The sequence below is a fragment of the Lampris incognitus genome, chromosome 13 (genome assembly GCF_029633865.1).
Source record: "Lampris incognitus isolate fLamInc1 chromosome 13, fLamInc1.hap2, whole genome shotgun sequence".
NCBI classification, from domain to species: domain Eukaryota; kingdom Metazoa; phylum Chordata; class Actinopteri; order Lampriformes; family Lampridae; genus Lampris; species Lampris incognitus.
In genome coordinates this window covers 29,261,084-29,278,455 of record NC_079223.1, presented here as the reverse complement: position 1 = coordinate 29,278,455, position 17,372 = coordinate 29,261,084, and the positions used below count along the sequence as shown (strand labels likewise).

The window sequence follows — 17,372 nt, the reverse complement described above, 5'->3', positions numbered from 1 at the left end:
CTTTACACCAGGTCGAGTTGTCCCTGTAAAATGTTCAAGTATGCATTCTGTTTATTAATTGTCAACATGTCTCTGCATCAATGTCAACAAGTAACATCCCTGTGTGCATCTATTGTAACTGAATGTAGTAGTGTAACTAGATGAGATTCGGACAATTACACAGTTAACTTTCACAGTTGGAACCACATCCAATATGGAGTGAAACGATTTTCTGCAGTATTGCTTTCAATTTTTCTTCAGTAGAGAGGATTTGTTCTGTGAAGCTGGTAACAGTTTGTGAACTGAGGAAATGCGTAAGCTGCAATCCTTGAAATATAAAATATGCCGAGCGTTTTGAAAGTGTTACAAGAGTGGTACAAAACGTATTGTGGACCCAAACTTGCAGGTTATGTGACTTTTATTTTTGCATTAAATAAATTTCCATTATAACCCTAATTACCACAATAAGGGCCATTTATACACTATCTAAATGGGATATTTAGTTTCTCTCAAGGATTCCACCTATCTAGGAGGGCGTGTGCATGTGTATGTAAAATCTTGTAATGGTATACTGCAACCCATCTGCAGTTTCCACGGTCAAAAACCATATTTAGCCATACAAAAAGACTTAACTCAACCCAAGACCATCAAGAAAGATAATAATTAGGATTATTAGTACAATTTCTTTTAATCATAATTATACATCCCTATTGTGCATGTTAGTGTGTGTGCATGTTTGCGTGTGTATGTGAGAACGAGACAGAGCGAGAGAGAGATGAGTGGAGGCTCTTGTAAGCAGATGTGTAAATGTCATTAGAGGAGGTAATGGAGGAAAGGAAGCCTTCTGCAACAGAAGTATTTACCCAATGCCTGGAGCAGAAACACAAACAGCACCAGGAATGAGAGAGAGAGAGAGAGAGAGAGAGAGAGAGAGAGAGAGAGAGAGAGAGAGAGAGAGAGAGAGAGAGAGAGAGAGAGAGAGAGAGAGAGAGAGAGAGAGAGAAGAGAGAGATTGTGCAGTCACAGCTTGAAAAAAAACACGTTTGATTATCTGTCTGTCTCCTCTATCTTGTAAATCACACCTTACTGTGATACAAGGCAGACGAGATAGACCGATATATACACATGTAAACTAGGGAAAACAGACAGACAGACAGATGTGTATGTATGTATTTATGCATATATGTACACTACCGTTCAAAAGTTTGGGATCACCCAAACAATTTTGTGTTTTCCATGAAAAGTCACACTTATTCACCACCATATGTTGTGAAATGAATAGAAAATAGAGTCAAGACATTGACAAGGTTAGAAATAATGATTTGTATTTGAAATAAGATTTTTTTTACATCAAACTTTGCTTTCGTCAAAGAATCCTCCATTTGCAGCAATTACAGCATTGCAGACCTTTGGCATTCTAGCTGTTAATTTGTTGAGGTAATCTGGAGAAATTGCACCCCACGCTTCCAGAAGCAGCTCCCACAAGTTGGATTGGTTGGATGGGCACTTCTTTGAGCAGATTGAGTTTCTGGAGCATCACATTTGTGGGGTCAATTAAACGCTCAAAATGGCCAGAAAAAGAGAACTTTCATCTGAAACTCGACAGTCTATTCTTGTTCTTAGAAATGAAGGCTATTCCATGCGAGAAATTGCTAAGAAATTGAAGATTTCCTACACCGGTGTGTACTACTCCCTTCAGAGGACAGCACAAACAGGCTCTAACCAGAGTAGAAAAAGAAGTGGGAGGCCGCGTTGCACAACTGAGCAAGAAGATAAGTACATTAGAGTCTCTAGTTTGAGAAACAGACGCCTCACAGGTCCCCAACTGGCATCTTCATTAAATAGTACCTGTTAGAGCCTGTTTGTGCTGTCCTCTGAAGGGAGTAGTACACACCGGTGTAGGAAATCTTCAATTTCTTAGCAATTTCTCGCATGGAATAGCCTTCATTTCTAAGAACAAGAATAGACTGTCGAGTTTCAGATGAAAGTTCTCTTTTTCTGGCCATTTTGAGCGTTTAATTGACCCCACAAATGTGATGCTCCAGAAACTCAATCTGCTCAAAGAAGTGCCCATCCAACCAATCCAACTTGTGGGAGCTGCTTCTGGAAGCGTGGGGTGCAATTTCTCCAGATTACCTCAACAAATTAACAGCTAGAATGCCAAAGGTCTGCAATGCTGTAATTGCTGCAAATGGAGGATTCTTTGACGAAAGCAAAGTTTGATGTAAAAAAAATCTTATTTCAAATACAAATCATTATTTCTAACCTTGTCAATGTCTTGACTCTATTTTCTATTCATTTCACAACATATGGTGGTGAATAAGTGTGACTTTTCATGGAAAACACGAAATTGTTTGGGTGATCCCAAACTTTTGAACGGTAGTGTATGTATTGTATGTAACAGTATGTTAACCTGTTACAACCTGAAGGACAATGACAGGGACAATAAAAATGTAAATAGTCTTGTTTCTACTAACACTTGTCTTATTCTTCTATTATTGAATTGTTTAATCGATTAACCAAATGTTTGCATTTTTTTAAACTATATCAGTATTGTAGTCATTTTTTGTTTGTGTAAGTTCAGTTATTTGTGGCTTTTCCCCCCTTTTTGGCTACAGCAATATCACTGTCATGCAAAAAAAAAATGCCATTAAAGCACCCTGAATTAAAACTGAGTTACATTTACAGAATGAGACAGAAAGACAGAAAGAGCAAGACATATTTGATGCAAAAAAAAAGGTTACTGAAATTAAGACTTGATTGGGTTATTTTTTGGAAGTGGTGGCCTTAAACAGCCGGGCAATTTAGCTAGGCATTACATGAGACCCTTCCTTCCTAGCTGACTAACTGGCCTAGCCTTGGCAAATGTCTCATTAAATCCTTGGTGCCTATGCCCAAGAGCTACACTGATGAGCCAAAGCATTATGACCAACTGCATAATATGCTGTTGGTCTTCCGTGTGCCGCTGAGGCATGGACTCTACGAGACCCCTGAAGGTGCCCTGTAGTATCTGGCACCAAAACATTAGCAGCAGATCCTTCAAGTTCTGTAAGTTGTGAGCTGAAACCGCCATGGATGGGACTTGTCCGTCCAGCACATCCCACAGATGCTCGATCGGATCGAGATCTGAAGAATTTGGAGGTCAGAGCAACACCTTGAACACTTCATCATGTTCCTCAAACCATTCCTGAACAATGTGTACAGTGTGGCAGGATGCATTATCCTGCTGATAGAGGGCGCTGCCATCAGGGAATACCATTGCCATGATGGGGTGCACCTGGTCTTCAATGATGTGTATGCAGGTGGCACGTGTTAAATTGACGTCCACATGAATGGCCAGACCCAGGGTTTTCCAGCAGAAAATTGTCCAGAGCATCACACTCCCTCCACCAGCTTGTCGTCTTCCCATAAGGCATCCTGGTACAATCACTTCCCCAGGTAAACAGCGCACATGTACATGGCAATCCACGTGATTTAAAAGACAACGGGACTCATCATACCAGGCAACCTTCTTACACTCCTCCAAGGTCCAGTTCCGACGCCCATGTAACCACTGTAGGCGCATTTTCGTTGGTGGACAGGGGTCATTATGGGCACTCTGACCGGTCTATGGATACACAGCCCCACACACAGCAGGGTGCGATGCACTGTGTTCTGACACATTCCTCCCGTAACCATCATTAAAATTTTCTGTGACTTGTGCCACAGTAGACGTTCAGTCGGTTCGGACCAGACGGGATAGCCTTCATTGCTCTCACGCGTCACAGGTTTGTCCTCCTTGGACCACTGTCAGTAGGTACTCACCACTGCTGATCAGGAGCACTCCACAAGCCTTGGTATATCAGAGATGCTCTGACCCAGTCGTTTAGCCATAACAATTTGACCCTTGTCAAAGTTGCTCAGGTCTTTTACTCCTGCCCATTTCTCCTGCATCCAATACGTTGACTATGAGAACTGATAATTTGCTTACCATCTAATCTACCCACACCTTGACATGTGCCCTTGTTTGGAGATGATCAACACTATTCGTTCACCTGTGAGTGGTCATAATGTTTTGGCTCATCAGTGTACGCCCGAGGCTGAGAAAGTGATATGTCCAAACCAGCAGTTCAATTGTTGGCTGACTTCAAAGACATTCTCAGAGACTATCTGCCCCCCAGTTCCTCCTGCTCCTGTCCCCTGTCGCCATCAAGGTGAGGTGTGTCACGTCGACTGTGGTTTTGTTTACCGTATTGGATTTACCTCCTTTCAAAGCTGTTTGGTACCCTGTTGTTTGCCCCTCACCTCCTGACCACTTGCACACAAACACACACCCAACACGTAAACAAATACACACGCCAATGCACAAAAAAACATAAAAATGGCGGAAAGATACATGTGCATGTGCACGCGAATACTGCCATATGCCTACATGCAGGTGTGCTCGTCTATACCCATGAATACACCGGCACACAAAGGAAAAGGCAGACACACATGCACATGCAACCGTGCACACTCATACAAACACTCACACACAACGTTTTCTTGCTTTAACTGTGTGTTTGTGGCTCTGCAACTGCGGCACGCACAAAAATGTGGTGCAGGCTCACATATAAGGTGAGAAAAAGAAACAAACAGGCTTACACACACACACACACACACACACACACACACACACACACACACACACACACACCTGTCAAAGGATTGGTGTGAGAATGTCTTTTAAAGTTGTTGTCAGATGCACAGAGAGAGAAGGACCCCGATAAACTGAAAGGTCAGAATCAATGTCTCCCATGACTTCTCAACGGTCATATTTCCCTGTCAAACACACACAAAGACACACAGACAGACAGACACACACCCCCACATACACACACACACCGTCTGTCACCTTCCAGATGTCGGACACCTCTTGGTGGGTAGGCTCAGTATCTGTCTCTCTCTCCGCGTGACAAGTTGACAAGGCAAAGAGCAGTAGGATGTCGATGGCACTCTGACCAAGAAGTGTGTCCTTTCTCTGTGACCTCAGAGATGGACCTTAGTGACTTATCTTAATCTTCTAGCTTCTGTCATCAAGAACCAAAAAAGAAAAAGAAAAAAAGATAAATATATTGCTCTGTGATGGACTAGCGACCTGTCCAGGGTGTCTCCACACCTGGCTCCAGCATCCCCGCAACCCTGAGAGCAGGATAAGCGGTTTGGAAAATGGATGGATGGATAAATTGCTACTGTCTCTCCTGCTCCTGCCGCCTTTGCTTGGCAGTTGTCTATCATACACGATCCTTCTTGGGTCATTTTAAAGGTGTTGTGTGTGTTGAATCTATCATATTGATTTTGTTTCATCGTGCCTCAGAGCACCGTGGCTCTGACCTTTTTATGTCTCTAAAAGAACTTAAGCTTATTTTAGGGTTGTACTCGAGAATCCATTGGACTTTGGTCACTCTGCAGAGGAGCATCAGCTGAATGTGAACGTGTGTGTCTCTCAGCCAGTGTGAAACATACACGGGGAGTGTCGCACTCAGATTTACAGTTTATTAAAAAAATTGCTGAAACAATTAGTTGATTAATTGATGAGCTGACAAAATATTAATTGATTATAATTCTGGTAACCGATTAACCATTTTAGTAATTCATACAGTAAAACTACCAAGCTGTGATTGTTTTTTTTTTCCCCCTTTTTTTTCCTCCCCAATTGTACTTGGCCAATTACCCCACTCTTCCGAGCCATCCCAGTCGCTGCTCCAACCCCTCTGTTGATCTGGGGAGGGCTGCAGACTACCACAGCCTCCTCCGGTACATGTGGAGTCGCCAGCCGCTTCTTTTCACCTGACAGTGAGGAGTTTAGCTAGGGGGACGTAGCGTGTGGGAGGATCACGCTATTCCCCCCAGTCCCCCCCTGGACAGGTGTCCCGACCGACCAGAGGAGGCGCTAGTGTAGCGACTAGGACACATACCCACATCCAGCTTCCCACCCACAGACATGGCAGATTGTGTATGTAAGGACGCCCGACCAAGCCGGAGGCAACATGGCGATTCAAACTGGCGATCCCTGTGTTGGTAAGCAACGGAATAGACCGCTACGCCACCCAGACGCCCAAGTCGTGATTGTTTGATGGTTACAGCTTCACAAATGCTAAGATTTTGTTTGCCTTTCTCCAAGTCATATCATAACATAATGAATAATGTATGGTTATTTAGCTGCTGGTCAGACCAAGTAAACAGTTTTATGATGTTACTTAGGTCTCAGGAAAATTTTGATGTACAGTTTTTCTGCTTCTGGTGTGGGAAGATGGCGGTGCGAACTCATGTTTGCAGCGGCCTCACCCAGTACCGGTGTGAGAAGATGGCGGTGCGAACGTATGTTTGCGGCGGCCTCACCCAGTACCGTCCACACAGTGTCTTTGTCCACATGTGCATCTAAGTTGTCTTCGTTTGATGGCTGGGAGAGCTGGTGCTGGATCGGCTGGGACAGCGGGGTCTGCTGCATCCTTTGGGCCCAGGGACCATGGCCCTGCCTGGAGCTGCGCCCAGAGAGGAAGCACCAAGGGCGGTCTGACAGGACACGGAAGCGGGGCAGGCTAAGCTAACTGCTAGCCAATGCAGACCGGCAGTTCCGATAACACCAACGGTGGTCTGGCGATTGCCTCAACCGGGCGTTGACTGTGTTTTTGGTGTCGTCGTGTGGAGTGCAGGGAGGTGTGACAAGGGTGTCTGGCTGGGAGAGCTGGTGTTGGATCGGCTGGGGGAGCCATGTCTGCTGCGTCCAGTGGGCCAAGGGACCACGGCCCTGCCCGGAGCTGCACCGGAGGAGGAAGCACCGAGGACGGTCTGAGAGGACGTGGAAGCGGGGCAGGCTAAGCTACCTGCTAGCCCACGCAGACTGGCAGTTCCGACAGTCATCCTGGCTGGCGTTCGTTCTCTTCGACAGTGATTTTTTTTTCATATATTGGATATGTGTTTTTGTAGTTTTTTTTTTTTTTAAGTTTCGATGTATGTGTTCTTGTAGTTTGGATATGTGTTTTTATCTTTGTGTTGCACTGCTGTGGGCTGGGGGAAACGAAATGAAATGACAAATAAATGTTCCTGATCCCTGATTTGACATTATTTTTGACATTTTGTAGATGAACTACTTATTGGTTAATGGAAAAAAAATCAAAAGATTAATGAAAATTTAGAATCAGTTTTGCTGTTGTTGCTTAAGCCCTTATAAAGTTGGCTGTGCATAATGAAAGTTATCCGAATGATTAGAACTTCATTACAACACATCATACAACACACTGAACTACAGGTATCAGAAAGTTTTTTCACAGTAATCTGTAATAATTTTCTTTGCAATATACCTTATATAACCACATCAGGCTGCTACACCAACTTAACCATCGCCCATCAACATTCACACATTCAGACACTCATAACTACCAAAACCCAGACGTGCATTCTGCCTCAACGCTGCCCAACAGCATTGACACATACACGCAATTACATACCTGTAATTGGACCTTACCCAAACTTTGTATTCACCTTACACACACACACACACACACACACACACACACACACACACACACACACACGCGCACACACACACACACACACACACACACACATACACACACACACACACACACACACACACACACACACACACACCTTGACCATTCCCCATCTGACAGAGAGCCCAATTGCCCATCAGTGCATGAAAACAGAGCTGGCCTGCCCAACACGCCTCCTTGGAGGTTGTATAGTCATTATAGAACTCTGGTGTCACGGCCTTCATCCCACAACACACACTATGTACATTAACACACACACACACACACCACAGATGCCCACTGACACGCACTTGTGCACACAAAGACATATGCATCCATATACCAATCACACTCATAAAAGGCACTCACCTATGGATTGGACACAAACAATGAGAGAAACATGTGCAGACAGACACAAAAACACACACACACACAGATACACACACTCCTTATGTCAATGTTCATTATGTCAAGGTTTGACTAAGTGTGATGCTATGAAGTTCCTTATTCATTTGACTTTGACATAGTTGTTCACACACACACCCACGCCCACACCCATACTCACATCCACACACTCACAAGCTAATGTGTTCATACACACACACACACACACACACAAAGGGGAAATCCTAAAACGTTGCTTCTGAATTCTGCTGTTCATTCAGGACAATAGCGGGGCCATGCCTGTGCTGTTGGGTCAAGTCGTGTCTTGTCAGGCCCTGTATCCTCTTTCCACTGAGCCTCATGGGTAGGGGTGCCACAGGGGCCCGTGCTGGGCCCCATGTTAAACACATTTACCCTGAAGTCAGACCTGTCTGACGCAAAGGAAAAAAGTTTCGTCTTTCACTTCAAACAGCCATACCCCCCCCCCCGCCACTACACTGGCCCCGAAAATTCACGCAAAGTTCACAGGGTTTAGGTACCATGCCTACTGTTGTCTGTCTTTAGACATTATTGTGCCGAAAATCAAGAAATGGCCCTTACACTAAATACTGCTCCATGAGCACCTTAATATTAACACGAAAAACAAGAAAAAAATTCTTGATCCACTGTAATGCTCAGAATTTAAGAATGTTCTACTGCTGCACTGATTTTCAGAGACTATGGACACACAACTAAAATGTAAGGAGTTTCCTTAATATACGTCCTACAAGTTCATGCAGAATTCCTCCTGGAGACATGTGGCATGTGTGCAATTTCACGTGGTTTACCTTCACTCATTGCCCCAGCTGTTCATTTAGTCTCCTTCATTACAGGCTCTGCGCGACGAGCACTTGAGCGCGTACCAGTTTAAAAAGAACGACACCATAAACCCCATCATCTGGGGGGTTTGAAAAAAAGAAAGCTGTTGTTTATGCACAGGTGAAGGGATTTCCACAGATGATCTGTGACACGTCAAGCCCTGTGTTGCTTTGAAAAGATGCGCACATACAGATGTTGCTATTCTCAGTCGCTTTACATATTAGCTGCACTGATGCAGACCTGCTGCTCCGTCCCCATGAGGAATGGTTTGTAAATGCGGATGGCATCCCACCCTCCTGTAGTTAACTTCCCAGCATCTGTCACTGATTGAGACTAATCTGAAATGATTAAGAATACTAGAAATACGACAAATGAAACTGTGATAGTTAAGCTTACTTAAACAAACTGAAAACGCTCATTCACACCCAATTGTTAAAGACAATGCTGACCCCTCCCCCCCCCAACCACCCACCCACCTGCATACCCACTGTATCTGCTCATCACAGTAAGAGCAGATACAGAGGAGCTTAAGCCATCAACACCATTGCACTCACCCGGCCCTGATGTCAACACCATACACTAACTGTTGAAAACACACACACACACACACACACACACACACACACACACACACACACACACACACACACACACACACACACACACACACACAGGCATGACACCTGCCTTATATGATTCTTCTGTGTAGTGAGATCCTCAAAGACGGAATAACTGTGTGATCACGGTGACAAATTTTCCCACCACTATTACCGTACCGTGTGACAGGGTCCTCCACCCCTCACGCCCTCACCTCCCCTCCTATACGTGTACACAGGCTTAGCGCTGTCCGGGCGGCCTTTCCCGCCGTTGGCACGGCAACGAGCACTATCGTGGCCGACATCTGCCGTGCGACCCCAGGCCACACGGAATGGGTCTTAATCCTCTACAAAACCACGTTGCTTGGTGTGTGTGTGTGTGTGAGGTGGGGGATGGTGGGGGGGCCGCAGGCAAATAGGAACATAAGCGGCGTTGTTGGTAACCGACGGGCCCCTCGGAAGATCCGGAATTTTGCTGGCCTACGTTTCCCCAACGATGCTGCGGCCCATTATGACTGTGCAGAGGGGTGTGACCGCCAGGCTCTGCGAAGAGAGTTGCTGTTGGCTGGTCCAGTTGGATGGATTTGGCAGGGTGGAGATTAATGAAAGGTGGGGCTGGTGCAGTGATGTTTGGGGAACGTTAGTGTTTTGATGTGTGTGTGTGTGTGTGTGTGTGTGTGTGTGTGTGTGTGTGTGTTCGGGCTTGCTTTCTGTCTGTGAAATAACAGCGACAGAAAAAGACCAAAAAAAAAAACAACCCCAAATCAACCCCAAAACATCAGCCACCTTTGCCCCTGATGTGAGATTCCTACCCTACACCGTGCTGCCACAGCAACGGCAGTGGTTTGAACACAGTATTGGTGCCATATTTTGGTCATTCTTCACTGATTTTCAAAAATACAACCGAATAAACAAAACGTGTTTGTCGGTGTAAACAGCAGAGAATGCAGACTGGGCCTTTAGGTCTGTGGACTTGTGGAAGGTTAGTGCCCCCTAGTGGTATAGGCTAGGTTGTGGAAAACGGCCGCTTTACTGAGCTTAGGACTGCCAAATTCCATGGACAAACATACACAATACTCCGACATACATATGCCCCTATTAACATACATACTGATCAACAAAAAAAGCATAGATATCGTAACACATATGTGCACGCACACACACACAGACATCAGCATAGATTTTCGCTCTTGCACACTAGCATAAAGGTACCCCCCCCCCCCCACACACACACACACAACATGGAGAAATAACAAGTGAGTACACTGTCTCCTGGCCTCTCTGGGACAAGCCATGCCATGATCCTCCATATTAGCGTTTCTGATAAAGATCTTTAGAGGCAGAGGGAGCCAGAGGAAATGAAGACATAGCGCCATCAATCAGTCCATCAACCCAAGGCATGAAATATGTATTTGTCTTAATATGGAGCTTTGATTCCATCAAACCCATTTCATGGGCCATTTCACTGTGCAAACACCTCAGGGAGAGGGAAGGAAGAGAGAGACTGGCAGAGTGTGGGTGAGGCTTGCTCGATGACAAACTGAAGAGGGGCTCGGCGTGTGTGTGTGTGTGTGTGTATCATAAGATTTAATTGAATAGTTCTGCATCAGTGCCAAGAAGTTAGTTATGGTATTTGCAGAGTAAGGTCTGTGTTCTTACTGATGAAGGACTCTGGATGTCTTGTTCCCCAGAGCAAGCTGACACTTGGCCTGAGCCAAAGCACTTCTCAGGTTTCACACAGAGAAACTAGTGGGAACATCAGGGCAGATTGGAAACACTCACGTGCCCTGGGGCCTTGTTGTAAAACTGTCACAGGCCACACAATCACAACAGTTCGACTGGATCCGCAGGCTATTTCTGGAGGCCGCGCATTTACAAGTGCTCAACTCAGCAATGTGCAAAGGGTTATTTGGAGGATGTGGTTTCTAGGATGTTGGACTCCCAAAAACAGGTTTTAATGACACCACGCCATTCACACAGATGCACTTGCACCTTGGAGCTGCCAAGAGAATCCACAGGCTTCAATAAATGGCCTCTAAGCAGTTCCACCGAGGCACAGGGCGGTAAAGCCTTGCTTTTGCTCAAGGGCACATCAGCAGTGTTTTATGAGAAAGACTAAGATTCTTAAACATTATTGAAAAATCTAAGCCAGAGACCCTTGGGTCACAAGCCCATCCCTCTGACCTCTCAGCGACTTAATAAAGCGTCTCTACAGTCTCCACAGCAGCTCAGCAGAGTTAAGCAGTCATATGATGACACCCAGTGTTCGCATACAGTTACTGCAGGCCAGCAGTCATAGCGCCACAAACAAGGGCTGAACGATATCGAAAATGACCAACATTACAATATTTTTGGTTCTTTTACAATGCAATATTAAAGAATAAAAAGTGACACAATATCACCAGATATATGTGCAGCCTCTGACTTTCAAAGCTCCATTTGCAAATAATTAATCACACAAGCAATGATGAGGGGGACCTTAGAAGGGGAAAATAAGGCAGTTGACATTAAGCCAGACTTAATCATGTTATTTGTCAGAAGCACTAGAACATTTTTCTCCAAATATGCTCATAAAAAACAGACCTTGCTTAATTTCGTTTTCTATCAAACAATTAGAGTTTTAGCCTAACATGGCTGAGATGGGCCCGATTAGCTTTACATTGTATCATTTCCAGTGTGACTACTGCACACGTGCAATAGTCACAAAAGGACATTAATCACCGCATCAAATCCAGTTTCATCAACTAGTCTTAGGCTGGTGTACATTATGCTACCATATAGGCCTGCAGACAGGCTAGCCAATATACAGTGACGATGGAACTAGAGTGGAGGATACTGGAGTTGCTGTGATGGTGAATAGGAATGACAATGATATAATTACCAGCATGGCTGTGTGTGATCTTGTGTGTGGGTTAGAAAATGTGCATGTGAGCATTTGTGTGTCTGTGTGTAACCTATGTGTGTACATGTAGAAGCCACTTGCTATCTCATCAAGTCTAGTGGAGCAATGCGAAGCGCTACTTGGTCTAGTGAGGCAGACAAGGGATGAGCAATAGGGAGGTCTGTGTGTGTCATCTTTCTGTCTGCCAAAGTGCTGACTTATAAGGGTCACTCAACTGTATTCTCGGGGATTGGGAGGGTGAAAGGTGGAGCAGAAACTAAGTGGACAAAGAGATGAGAAAGGAGGTGGAGACAAGAGGGGCAAAGGCAAGAGAGGTGAAATAAGGAGGGGGACAAAGAAGGATGGGGGGAGTGGATGGAGGACAGGAAGGAGGGTCAGGGGGGAGAAAAAGGGGAACGGCTGAGGACAGAGATGTATTTCTACTCATACTGTCACTCGCACTTATCAAGATTTCCTCATGGCAGCCCCAGGTATTGCTGAGCGTACTACATTGTATGTGTATGCTCTATTTGTGTGTGTGTGTGTGTGTGTGTGTGTGTTCGTATATGCATTTGGTTGATTATGCCTTAACAATCCTTGCAGGCAATGTTGCGCTCAAGGAGAGTGTGTCTACTCTGCAGGCATGCATGTGTGTTGTGTGTGCATCTGTCTTAATCTTGTCTGTGTGCGTGTGTGTGTGCGCGCGCGTGTGTGTGTGCGCATGCATATAAATCTCGGCAGGCTTCAGGAGTTCAGATTGTGTGGAAATGTATGTGTCTGACTAGTATAGACCTAGTATGTGAGTACCAATTTTGATTGTGTGTAACTCCATCTGTGCTCATGTATATTTGTGTTCCAAAGTTTTGCTCAGCAAGTGTGACAAAATACCCACAATGCTGTTTTCACACCACACACACACACACACACACACACACACACACACACACACACACACACACACACACACACACCTACAATCACGAATGTAAACAGACACGCAGAGGATCATCAGGTGAGCATCGCAAACTGATCTTCTCGTGTGTGCCGGCATCATTTTTGGTTTAATTCTGATTTCCACTTTACAAGAAAAAAGTATGCCTAACGCCTCTCTTTCAGGAGGGAGAGAGGGTTAGGATAAGAATACCTCACCACGTTACCAAAGCACACCTGAGATTCAGTGGGCCAGTGACTGTGGAAAAGAAGGTAGGCACAAGCACCTTCTTCCTGCACAAGCACCTCATGTTAACTCAGCTGGGGCAACCGCCAGAGACCAAAATAAACACTTGATTTTAACCCAACAAAGAACAGCCAAGATTTGGGCAAACTCTTTGAAACAACAACTCATAGCTGTCACCGGTCGTCTCTCAATGAAAAACCCAAAGGCATTTTTAAGGTGACTCTGATTGATGTAACTGCATGCATTACAGAGTGCCTGCAAGACCTTACAACCATCTCAGACACAAACAACATTTTAATCAAGCAAGTATAGGCATGACTTAATCCATTTAAACAATCTATTTTCAGAGAGGAAATACAATTTGACTTCTTTAGTTTCTGGCTGACTTCCACTTCATGCATCTAGACCAAAGGTAGGTGGGCCAGGGCCTAAATCAAAGTGGCGATGCACCACAAAAAAAAAAAACGAACAAAAAAGACACGATGAACAGCAACCTCTTGGCAAATAAGCTCTTTGATAAACAAATTGTATGGTAAGTGTTTTAGTAGGTAAGATAAATTTGCCACAATCTCATCTCTTAGAACTGATTGCACCCATGTGCTTGCTGTTGCAGTGATGTAAAACTGGCTAATCCTGTCCACTAAAGTTTGCTAAAACATTTTCAGGAGCATAGAAAACTGGAAACAAACTGACCAAAATGTTAAACCCAATAAGGTAAAACTGTTACCAGTCCTTGCAGAACTTTACGTTAATCAGAACCTTAACCTGATTTGGTTCTGCCACTAAATACAGTAAGTGGACAGGAAGCTGGCATGGTGCCAACTTGGTGTACCGGTAGTCCCTGGGTTACGAATACCTGTACTTATGAACCGACCTCTGTAAAGCCTATTATTTTAAAAAATTGAGCTACACACAATGGTTCATACTAAAGAATTGACAGACTATTTTGCATTGATGCTCAAAACACTGCGCATTTTAGGCGGTTCGTCTGCCTGAGGGAGAACAACGCCACGCCGTTGTCGCCATTTTAAGTCGCATCACATAAACGTTGTTGTGTGCATTGTGTTTTGACTTGAATTTTTCATGTTTACCCTCATACTCATGGCTTCAAAGTGTAAATCTGATGCAAGGGATGGTGATGCATCAAAGAAAAGGAAAATGATCACAATTGAAACGAAAGTGGAAATAAAAAAGCATTCATAGAGAGGTGAAATGCTCTTTTTCCACTTACCCAGTGAGGCAGGGAGGTGAGCCTCAAGCAGGCTCTCGTTTCTGGCGTCAAGCACCCGGCCTCCGCCAGTCGCGACTCGTGACCCGCTCCGGGGACAGTGGCAGGTGGGGAGTCTGAAATGTAAGAAACGTTTCTTTAATGTTTTTTATATCTATACACACATTCTCTCTCTCAGTTATAAATACTGTACTGTAGTTACATTTATCATTATTACTGCATTATTATATTTATGATGTTTTAGGTAAAATATATATAATATACTAAAACAAACATTTGACTAATTGACGCTAGATGTGAACTGTACATAACTGTTCCGACTTACATACAAATTCGGTTTAAGAACAGACTCAAAAACGGAACTCATTCGTAATCCGGGGACTGCCTGTACTTTCAAGTTTAACAGTACACAGGGATATGCAGGATACAGGAACAACAGGAACACACACATAACACAAGGCAGACGGTGGACTCGACATACTATCATTATGCGGTGCACATTCAAGACACCTCTGCAGGTGTATATCTTCTAACAGACTGGAATATAGCACTGTTTCAGATGCAGAGGGAAATGTAGAGAGTGAATTGGTCCAGTTCACCATCAGTATATCTACCTGAACATCTAACAGAATGTGATGCATATCAAAACCTATATTTGCAACAACAACAAAAAGACAGTATATTCTTCAGTTGCCCTCAGTGGCTTATGCTTTAAGTCTTCTTTGCATTTTCCCACAGGCAGCATAATTCTGACAACTTTGGGACAGCAAACATTTCTGTTTTCAGGCATACATGTTTGGCAAATAAGATAAAGTTACATGGCTTGGAAATACTATGCATCAGCCACAAGCAAAACGCTACATTAGGACAAAAACTCTAATTGTAGCAAGTGAAGAAAAAAAACAACAACAAAAAAGTTTGCTCAGTCTTCAAGAGAAAATTGATTATTCAAAAGATAGTAAGGCCTTTCAATTCAATGCCCCTTTCAGTCTCTGTAATACACACAGAGCGATCAAAGAGCTGTGCCCGCCAACACAGAGACAGCTGTAAGCACCTGTTCGTCCTGTTCTGGACCCCCTTACAGACCCAAGCATATGCCACACGGAGTGGAATGAATCTAACAGGCTCTGAGAGGATGCATCGCCAGGCTGTGACAGCTGCTTCAAACACTATGTACTCTGAATCAAGCTATCACACACACAGCCTTTTTTAGGGGGGTGTCTGGGTCGCTGTCACTGGCAGATGGAGATATGGTTTTGCAAGGCCAATGCTAAACTTTGGTGAATATTTTGATCTTTACATTTTGGTAACTTCGAATGGAGGTCAAAGCTCAGGGTCTGCAACAGAGCAGTTCCACAAGACCTGGCTGGGATTCAGTGTCTTTCCCAAAGACCCCTATACCCCTTCATTTCCAAAAACTACACACACAAACACAAATTCAAGCTGATGGCACTCATTTTTGACAGTGTTATTCAGATACTTGTACACTAGTCAATCAAGATAGCCTACCTAAAGTGAAGCCATGGTCAGAGGGTTAACCAGACGTAACATAATCTCCTATCTTTTTGTTTGGGCTCTGTAATGAGCCTGTAATGAGGCCATGAAATTATTAATGACCAAGTTCACTTAACACCAAGCTCCCACAGGCTTCCTCTACACCCAAAACAAGAATGGAGAACGCAGCATGTCACGCCTTCCAAGTTGGAAAACAGAGAATCAGAACAGATCAAAGTCCCAGTACATAAAGGATCTTGAAGCATGAAGCACATGAATTACATGTTTTTGCTAATCCCTATCTCGAACAACAATATGCTGACACTTCCTTAAAAGAGTCTCCCAGTTAGTTAGCCTATAATAGCCATGGCCTTTACGACGTAATTATTACTTTGATTATACTGAAGAATGACTTGTGTTTCTGATGGGCTTTTTATTCAAACGTTAAGAAACATTGCAGGATTTCAAGAAAAAAACAACTGGTAGTATTTAATAAACAGGAGCTCTAGGAGTTACAGCCTTGTCACACTTTGGGGAAACACTGCACATGAATATAATGTATTCATCCCAAATCTATACTCTCTCACACACAGCGATGGACAGAGAGAGAGAGAGAGAGAGAGAGAGAGAGAGAGAGAGAGAGAGAGAGAGAGAGAGAGAGAGAGAGAGAGAGAGAGAGGTTAATTAGCTGAAGTTATTCCAGATATTTACCTCACTACTTCAGATGACAGTGCCCGTCTTTCCTTCGTTACGAAGTTTGCAGATGTGATTTGTCTAGCTGCCGAGCCACGTTAGCCGTTTGCCAATTTTGCTTTTATTTTAACAACACTTTATAAAATTCATCTGAGAATGCCACTTAACTTAAACGTCATTATTTATCAGTTCGTTGCACCAATTTTAGCTAACGCTATCTGAAACTATGGCATGTAACAGACCCTCGGCGTCAGTCCGGCTTGTAAACAAAACTAAGCTAAGCTAAACTAAGCTAGGCTGAACTACCAAACGCTATGGTTAGGGGGTTGCTAAGCAACTAAAAGTCTCCACATTTAGCTAACCCATACTTTTAGGATGCCCACGTTAGCAAACTAACTGACGCTTCACATTATGTAACAACGAAATCTACTGAATGATTATATATCTGTTTTCGCTTTTTGTTTAACATTTTATCTTTGCATTTGATTATTAGTTCCGTTACTTCGAAGCGCACTACTACACTTCCCAGAATCCTCAGTCTGCCGTTCAAGCGTGACAAGTGTCGTGA

The 17,372-nt window shown here is 44.0% G+C and overlaps 1 protein-coding gene across 1 annotated transcript in view; it reads right to left on the bottom strand.

The window, feature by feature from the left end:
• wdpcp (WD repeat containing planar cell polarity effector) overlaps nt 1-16,938 on the bottom strand; it is a 114,978-nt gene extending 98,040 nt beyond the window's left edge. The window contains 2 exon segments of the mRNA XM_056292139.1: nt 14,621-14,733; nt 16,823-16,938. The gene's annotated coding sequence lies outside the window, so the exon portion shown is untranslated.
• Between the last annotated feature and the right edge of the window lie 434 nt (nt 16,939-17,372).